Raw genomic sequence first — 9,890 nt, 5'->3', positions numbered from 1 at the left:
CAGCAGCAAATTAATCAATCTCCTTCTTCTTACAAAGGTTATGTTAAAGCTATATCTAACATAGTTTGCAAAATGCTGAATTTGAAGAGACTGCAAGTTTAAAGGGAATACTTATATACAATTCTAAGAGAACCAGATTTTTCTTTTTCTCTAAAGAGATTAATAATATTTCATATATGATGCTGCTGGGCTTTGGAGGAAAATCCTTTGTGTTCTTGAGGCTCGTGCCAGGCAATAATCCATGTGCAGTTGAAACTCATCAAAAAAAAATCTTCATTTGGGGGTTGCTAGGGACGACTTTATATCCATTTATCGTGATACACGCTCTAAATACATTAATCTGCTTAATCTTGTATCCATTAGGTCCCAATGGTGGAGTTTTTGTTATTAAAAAAATTGTAGCATCTTTTATCTGATGAAACAAACCTTATTTCTAATTCAACAATGTCTACCAATTATTGAAAACCACGACTGTGTCAGGCCAGTGCATGACCTCTACAAAATTGTCTACCTTCTCATAACATCCCTATGAGAAAGATATTATTATCTACAAATTAGAGATGAAAATATTGAGTCTTAGAAGTAATTTGCTCAAAGTGGCAATAGCTTATAAGGATTCCAAGTCAAGTGTATCTGACTCTCTAGTCCATTATAAGATGTTCTATTATTTGAGCTTTCCATTGTTTTTAAGGAAAAACAAGTAATTCATACAACATATTAACTTTAAATCATTTCTATAAGCCAAACTGAACTTTATGTGGAGTTAACCGTACATGTTGTTTACAATTATATCCAGTAAAAATCCTTTAAGAATAGTTCTTACTACTATTAGAAAGAAAAAAACAACACATTTGTTCATCTTTTGTCTATTCCTATAGAGCAGTTGAATGCTATTTCTTTATCTGCTGCAGTCAAATCCAAGAACATTTGAGCCTAGACATCTTAAACCTTCTCTTGTGCAAAGCCAACATTTCTCCTGAGCCCCGTCAAGATCAGGTTTGAGTGTTATTGTGTAATTTGCATGGTCTGATATTTAAATTTGTGAGAGCAGAGGAGAACTGACTACATGATACAATTTAGCTGAAGAGATTTTCATTTCTGAAAAAAAAAAACACACAAATATTTCATTGGATAAATGTATCTCCATTAACAAGTGCTTTATCATACTACTCAGCGATTTTGATTCCTCAAGGCCACTTATTAATTATAAGAAGGAAAATAATACACTACATTTTACCTAAGCAGAATTTATTTCTTGCATGAGCAAAAATTTCACTTAACCTCCAGCAAAGAATAACATATTTGAAATATTCACCTAAGGGTAAGAATTGTTTTGCACTTTATATTCTTGCTGCTTATCTACTGAACCTCAACCCCCAGATGCATATTAAGCCAAGTGCAGTGGAAATACAAAATCCTTTGGTAAAAGTGTTTTTGTAAAATTTGGACTTTATTTAATAAACTCCTAATTAGAAAATTATTGAGATTCATCAGAAAATCAGTTTCCAGTCTCCAGACATGAGGTAGTTCACAGAATTTCTCTAGTTTGATTCCTTCATAGTGAAAAAAAGTGGATGGAAATTCCTGCAGATTTAAATCATTGATGCATAGTGATTTTCTATAAGAATAATAAAAATTACATCTCCAATGTATATGTGAAACTAAAATGCAAAAAAAAATGCAAGTTGGTATATTGATTTCATTTTTTCAGCCTTATTCCTTCCTTGTCTTCTTTCTGTGCCGATTTGTTTCTTAAATGCTAATATGTGCCCCTTTAACTCTGGGCATTGCACGGTTGCACCTTTTTCCTTGTCTACGTGTATACAGTTGAATTTAATAGTAGAGTTATAATTCCAGATCCATCAAGGAAAAAAGTAAAAGCTGTTCCATAGAAAGTACTGTTCTCCCAAAATATCTTGTCTTTGCCGCAGAGGGCTTGCATGCTTTTCTCTATCAGCATAAAGTATCCAGAAGGTCAGAGAGCAGTGGAAGTGTCATGAATAACAACTAAACCATTCATTCCTACAGGGGGATTTCACAAATTTCTTTTTGTTTCTCAATAAAATGCTATTCACAGTAAGACATCAGACCAGAAATCTTGGCTAATTCATTAGGAGGAAAATATATCTGGGCCAAGCAATGTATATTTATTCAAGTGCATAACTTGAGAATAAGAGCAAGGTTTTCTAAAAATGCTTTTAGACAGGCAAACTAACCCAGCCTTGTAAGGTCATAAAGGTAGCACGGTTCTCTTGGGAGCACCAAGAAAATAAAGTCCTGCGTACTTGTTTTCTTCAAAATAATGAAGGTCAATGGTTTGGCACAATTATTCTGATCGTTTACATCCTGTTTCTGTTCCCCTTTGTGCCAGTGAAGTTATGTTCCTTTCCCAAAACAGGGTGTGCCCCCATGGAAACTTCACGAGGGGCAGCTTTTGCCAACATGGTGAAATAGATGAATCTCCCTTTTTTCTCAGTCTTTGTCATCTTGGTATTCCAGCTTTGTCTTGGGTCCCTTCTTACCAGTAAAATTCTAGTGTCCTTAATTCAGCCATCAGGCATATTGCATTTGGGCCCAAGTGTTAATTTGCTGATGTCAGGTAATCAAATGCAATGATTTCTGAGCTGTAACAGCTAGCATCTGTGCTGTAACCACTGTGCTCATTCCCACTTCTGCCATATTTTTGGTTTTTGCCATTTATTTCTATTGAGAATGTTGTAATTTTAAGTCTTCCCACATCCTTTTGGATTTAGCAAACAAATGCATTAATGTATATTTTATGTTTTGAAAATGTATGTATGGATGCCTTAAGAAAATTAGAGAAATCTTGAGAAGATAAATCTTCAGAATTTTTCTCAAAGTATCATAGAGTCTTAGTTCTATTAAAAGCCAAGTAAATACATATCAAACCATTTCCAGTGTCAAGGTGAAATTCATATTCTTCAGTTTCTACAACTGCATTACTTCCCTGATTAAAATTACATTGTGTTATATGTAGTACATATGTGGGTATGTAGTAATAGTTATTGTTTGGAAATATCCTGAGCAAGTGGAACTGTTCCGGCATTATGGTTTAAAACATTTTCAATTGAATCATATTCTGGTCCATTGGCCAGGATTGGTTAATGTGTTGTTAAGGCTTTTTTTTTTTTTTTTTCCTAGAATATCTTATAATAGACATGCTGGAATTTTCTTTTTTTAATATTTTATTTATTTATTCACGAGAATACACAGAGAAGAGAGAGAGGCAGAGACACAGGCAGAGGGAGAAGCAGGCTCCGTGCAGGGAGCCCGACGTGGGACTCGATCCGGAGTCTCCAGGATCACGCCCTGAGCTGAAGGCAGTGCTAAACCACTGAGCTATGGGGCTGCCCAACATGCTGGAATTTTCTATTTGTGTTTAAAGTTTACTTTTAGGGCAGCCGCAGTGGCGCAGCGGTTTAGCGCCGCCTGCAGACCAGAGCGTGATCCTGGAGACCCTGGATCGAGTCCCACGTCAGGCTCTCTGTATGATGCCTGCTTCTTCCTCTGCCTGTGTCTCTCCCTCTCCCTCTCTCTGTCTCTATGAATAAATAAATAAAATCTTAAAAAAAAAATAAAAAAATAAAAAAAATAAAGTTTACTTTTACATTATTTTCATTGTTTTTTTCCATATTTATAAATTATAATTGTAGCAATAGTATGTGCTTTTTGGAATAACCCACAGTTGTTGAAATAAATTCTCTGACTCCAGAAGCTACTACTTAAAAAATTATTCTACATCTTCACCTACCAAGTCCTTCTTCAGTATATTCAGTATATTCTTCAGGTATATTTGTAGTTTCAAATTGATGTAGTTTATTTAATAGTTGAAATATAAGGTTTAAGGTATAATATACCTTACATACGATTATACGTATGTATAATATACATAACAAGGTTAAATCTCAGGTATACATATACCAGCAAATTCGTTCATCTCTATTCATCTTAAGTTTCCTTCCTTGAAAGTAATAGCAATGATATTCATTTTAATCAACTGAGATAAAGCACAAATGAAACAATGCATGTAAGACAATCAGTATGGACTCTAGTATATACTTAGTGCTCAAAAAACTGGAAAGCATTCTCATTAATTATAATGGTATTTTGAATTCCCATTAAATAATTTTGAATAATTTTACCTGAGTTCAGGCTTAAATTAGATACAACATCAGCTAAAAAGAAACTGATTATTTGATTATCCAAGAGATGTCAGTATATTTCTTGTTTCCACAATCGGATTCATTATTGGGCACCACAAAATTTCTCATTATGTTCACATTTTCAAGCTTATACGGCACACAGTTTTGCTCACTCATTCTTGAGGGTCCCAGCCTCTATTTTAAAGAAGCAAGACATCTATGATGCTCTCGATGAAGGTCTTCAGTTATGTATGAGTTTCACTTCCAGTTGAAGGATTCAAATGGTTACAGAGACTTATTGGATAAAATTGGGAAAGTCTCTAAAATCATAAAAAAGGACATATCAGGCTTTAGCATGACGGGAATAAAGCAAACACAAAACAAACAAAAAAAATGTTACATTTCTCTCCATCAACAATAGGTATATTAGCAACTAATTAGGTATGTCAGTTAGGCCCCACACCATAGAAACATTCACTGTTAATAAGTCCAAAACTTTTCTAAGATTTGTATTTGTCATTTTATTTTTTGAAAATAATTTTGAAATCTTAAATTACTTGGTTTCTGGATGGACTCTTCTGAGCTCTTTTGAGATGTCTAATTAACTCTGGTAGACTGACCTTGGCTTATCTGTTGCCTTAATTCAAATCAAGAATAATCTAGATACATAGCAGTCACTGCTGGTTTGATTCTACCTCTGGTTGAGTGTTCTATAAATGGAGTATAAATAAAGTGGTTCAGGTCCCCAGAAAAGTAGAGACAGTTGGTGGCAATAATTGATAAAGGATAGAATAATTTTAATGGGAAAATTAGGTTAACTACCAGGAGTGGAAGAAGTGTGAGGAAAGGGGGATACTTGGCATGTATGTGAGATAGCCCCCAGCTTCTAACATTTTGGATCTGTCTCAATAAGTGAGGCCATGAGAACAAGGATAAAGAGAAAATCCAAAGAAGAAAAGCCTGGACCTGATTTTAAAGTTGTGCCAAACTTAAAAGAAGAGAAAGAATACGGATGTCTGCAATACAAGTGAAAATGTTATTTGGGCATGTATTCTAATAATTTGTAGTTATTACTATAAAGTTTTCAGGGCTTTTATTATAAGCAAGCATTAAAATATCACCTTTTCCAGTCTTCAGAAAGCAGGTAAATAAAAAACCCAAAGGGATGGATGCCTGGGCAAAGGATATTTCCAGAACTAGAGGAAGCTGTGCCATTCAAGTATGACCACATCCCTAATATCCAAGTCTTCTGTAATGTGATGGAAGAAAACTATAAAATCCATGAAGGACACAAACTACATTGTATAATCTTATGCAATATTTGTTTTAACTCTTTGTTATCTAACTTCCCACTAGAATATGACTTCCCTGAACACAGGGACTTAGTCATTTTATTCACTGTTTATACCTAGGGCTTAGATTATTGTTAGGCACATTACGGTAGGACCTAAGGAAATAGTTGTTAAATGAATTAATTGGCATTTCAGATTCACTTATACTTAGTAATCCTTGGCCTATAAAATCTCTATATTGTGTGTGTTTAATTTTTCTTAAGCACACGTTAGTATATGCTCCCTTATATTCTACAATGCTGAATGGTTTTGATAGTTTTTGATAGTCCTGATCCCAGTCCTCTAAACCTCCATCATATTCATTCCATCAGATGATTGTATTTCAAAAGTGTTCTCATTTTTTAAACATGCCCTCAGATTTTCCCTACATCTTTATCTATCACTCACCCACACTCTATAGTGTCTGTAGGTCTATATTTACATGTCATAAACATCTGTATATCATCTGATACCTTGCCCTATCAATGACCAACTTTTTTCTTGTATCCTCCATGTCCACTAGCTCTTCATCTTCTGTGCATCCTCAGTCCCAGTCTATATGGCATCAGGACCTACTCCTTCCTCACTTCTTTTAATTTACCATTCTTAATTTCCTTTTCTTTTCCCCACCCACCTTAGTTCATTTGGGCTGTGCTAACAAAATACCATAAACTGGATGGTTTATAAGTGATAATTTATTTCCCATGTTTCCATAGGCTAGGAAATCAGAGATCAAGAAACAGATTGTGTTTCCGGTGAAGATCCACTTCCTGGCATATAGATGGCTTTTCTACATGTCCTCACATGGTGGAAGAAACAAGGAAGCTTTCTCAGCTCATTGTACAAAGGCACTAATCCCATTCTTGAGAGTTCTACCCTCATGATCTAATCACCTCCCAAAGACCCCACTTATTAATATCATCATTTTGGGGAATAATATTTCCACATATGAATTTGAGGGGAATACAAATATCCAGGCCACACCATCAGATGATGAAAGTAAAACTGTGAGTATACTTGCCTTACTAATCACATGTTATTTTTTAAATTTTTTATAACGTAGCACCCCTTGTCTCATCTATTTCAAGAAAGCTTCCATTTTCTCATCCTATTTTTCCAGTCTTAAATGGGTTGTCCAAAACAAGACATAAGCTAGGGTTCAAGTTTGGTACTATACTTTGATAAAGGTCAACTTCTATATTCTCACTAGATAATAGGGGTCAGCCTGGCAACTCAGCATGTTTCACAAGGTGAGAGATAATATACTGGACAAGACACACAGTTAAATTCATTCTCTTCATCTCTTCCTAATCTAATCAAAACTAGGTAAAATATGGTAGTGCCTCCAATGGTCCTGGAAGATCATTGAACACAAAGACATCCAGTGGGGGAAATGTGCCTTTATTAATATACCAATAGGTAAAATAACATAAGAGGGGCACATTCTAATCGAGTATGCATTAGGTGCCATGGAAGCACAAGGTGTATAACAATACCAATTCAGCATATAGCTTGATCAATAAGTTTTCCTAAGCAATATAGTTCCGGTCATTTTGTTTTAGTTAAGAAAGTTATTCAAAATTTTAGCCTAGCCCCCCATGATTTTTTATAAAAGTCTTAGTTACTTACCTCATTATTAACCTAACACAACATTATTCTAAAAACAAACTGGACAAGCTAGATGCACTACAAAAGCCAACAGCTTGCAATGAATCTCAGTATAATTACCTCATATAATTTTTACAACAGAATACAAAATGTGCCAAGGTGGAAAATATTGCTTATCACTCTGGAAAGGCAAAGTTCCCTATTACTCAAGATAAAACTGCTTTCTCTTAAAGGGGCCCCAAGCATTTGAAGCAGATAAGCAAGAGGACAAAATGTTTACCCAATTTATAGTCTACTCAGTACATTAAGGAATAGATTCTTATGGCCATACCTAATGTAGTTAAAAGTTTTGGAGTGGGAAGTAATGCATTTTTAATCCTCATCATTATTTTTTAGATAATAGTTAATCGATAAAATGTACAGAAAGAACCTGTATTTGTACTCAGTTTCACTGTTGACCTCCTATAAACAAACTCCTTTCAAAAGAGCTAAAAACTTCCAATATTACAACTGGATTTTAATGCTTTAGTTGTAGGTTTTATGAGGGCATCAAAAGATCTCTCTTTGATTTTGTTTTTCCCTAAATACTGATTCAACACCAAAGTCCACTCTGGGCCACGCAGTGAGTTTCTCTTAAAATGTCACATATCTGAAAGACAATAGGCAAGTTAATAAAATTTTCAAGTCAGGAATGTCACAATAGGCATGTGTTTCCATTCATAAAGTATGTCTTGAACACACACAAACTATCTTTTGTCATCTGTTTCTGCCCCATTTCGAAATTATTCTCTGCTATTAATTAGAAGTGACTACAATTTGATTAATCTCAAACATGTGTCACATATAAACAATGTGGAGAACTGAATTCAATATTTTTTCACTTAGAATATGCATGGGGTTCATAGAAAGAAACCAAGTATATTTTGTAAAACAATTTGAAATCTAATGTTATCACAGAAAGTGAGAATATGATCAGTGTCACATTCTAGTTTATTTGAAGTATTAAATTTATAGAAGAACCTAATTATATATTATTTCTTAGACAGAAAATATAAAAACTAAGTGAACTTTTTTTTCTCTCTCCTTTTACTACCAAAATTCTCATTAATGTAATCTGTTTCTTCAGCTTGAGAATCTACCTGATTTTGGTCCCTGTTCAGTGTTTAATTGAACTCTTTTGGCAAAAGCTTCCCAGTACCTGCAAACTCATAGTGGACAATACACACTGCCCTAGCTTAGAGAAAGGAAAGTTTCAATTAGCAAGGGAAAAATGTCTTTTTTGCCTAATTTAAATTATCATTATTAATATAGGATATGTACTAAAACACTCATTTTTCAAAGTGCTAATTAAATTTCCATAAATGCACTAAGCCTTTAACCAGATTATAGAAGAAAAATTATATGATAAAGTAGTTGTGATTTAAAAAACAATGATTCCATTTAGGTTTTTCTGTTCAACTTTCTAACAAAAAAAATGTTTTTCTTTCTTATTACACAGCCTGCAGTAATAAGTGAAATATAATCCTAATTAATTTTTCCTACAGCTGTGTATAAATCAATAGCTGCAACATCCCAAAGGAAACACACACTGCACGGTCCTCCAGGTTCCTAATGAATGCAAATAGAATGACCTTTTTCTGACAACTATGAATATTATTTCACAATTTCACCATTGAAATCGCTGCCATCAGCAATTCATACAGCAAACATGGAGACTAAACAATAGTTGTAAATAACTATTCATTATGGAAAGAAGGGAATGGGGAAAACTGAGCCTGAGTTATGCAACTTTTAAGCCTGGAGCTTCATTTTTTTAATGTTTTGTTTTGATATGGAAATTGTCTTAAATGTAACCAATCTTCGTTTTAGTTCTTTCTTCTCTATCTTAGGGGAAAAAAAGAGCTTAAAATGAGACAATGTTTTATGCCATTTAATGGAGAAGTTCAATATTGAAATGTTTTTGTAAATGAAATGGAATCAATCAGTAATACTGTGAAACTCTAAGTACTACATTCAAATTATTAGGAGACTATGGTTATCTTCCATGAGAAACACCTGCTGGAAATATATGTGCAGCAAACCCTGTTGGTGTACTTATCAAGGCAACAATATTCATGCAGTGAACATGAAGATGACTTTAGAGGCTATGAAAACATAATGACATAAAGATGACACCTATGGGAACCTGAGAAAAGGTGGAAGTAATTAAATCACATTATTGTCCATTTTGACTGAAGAACCACTTTATTCTAAAATACAATAAAACTGCATGTACTTATGCTAAATCATATTCAGTTGGCCACAAAACTTCATTATAGCCATGAAGGTGTCTCATTAAGTAGAAATTAAACTCAAATTCTATAAGAAAAGTAATTAAATATGTTAAACCTAATTCTGCTCGTCATACATCTATATGCTGAAAACTCCCATTGGAGTTTCCCTGGAGCCAAGAATATAATTAGCCAGTAGAGTTCAAACACTCATTAAAAATAGGACTCCTCAAATTGCAACAAGTTTCCAAAAGAGACTCACAACAAGTACATTCCATTTTCATACAATTTGAAAACTACACCTTCCAGCCTTGTTCTATAATTAATTTTTATACCTCCACCAAGGACTGCAGACTACAATCACATAATTATTTGATATTCCAAAAATATGCATTCGTGATATGCGTAGAATATGTTTACAGAGAGAGATTAACTTACTTTGGTAAGTAGTTGTACTGCTATTTTAGCATAGAGTCAGCTTTCTATACTTTCAAATCTGAGAACTGTCTTAAAACCCA

The sequence above is a fragment of the Canis lupus genome, chromosome 29 (assembly GCF_003254725.2).
Source record: "Canis lupus dingo isolate Sandy chromosome 29, ASM325472v2, whole genome shotgun sequence".
NCBI classification, from domain to species: Eukaryota; Metazoa; Chordata; class Mammalia; order Carnivora; family Canidae; genus Canis; species Canis lupus.
The sequence above is the reverse complement of the archived record's forward strand: the minus strand, read 5'-3'. Positions refer to the sequence as shown.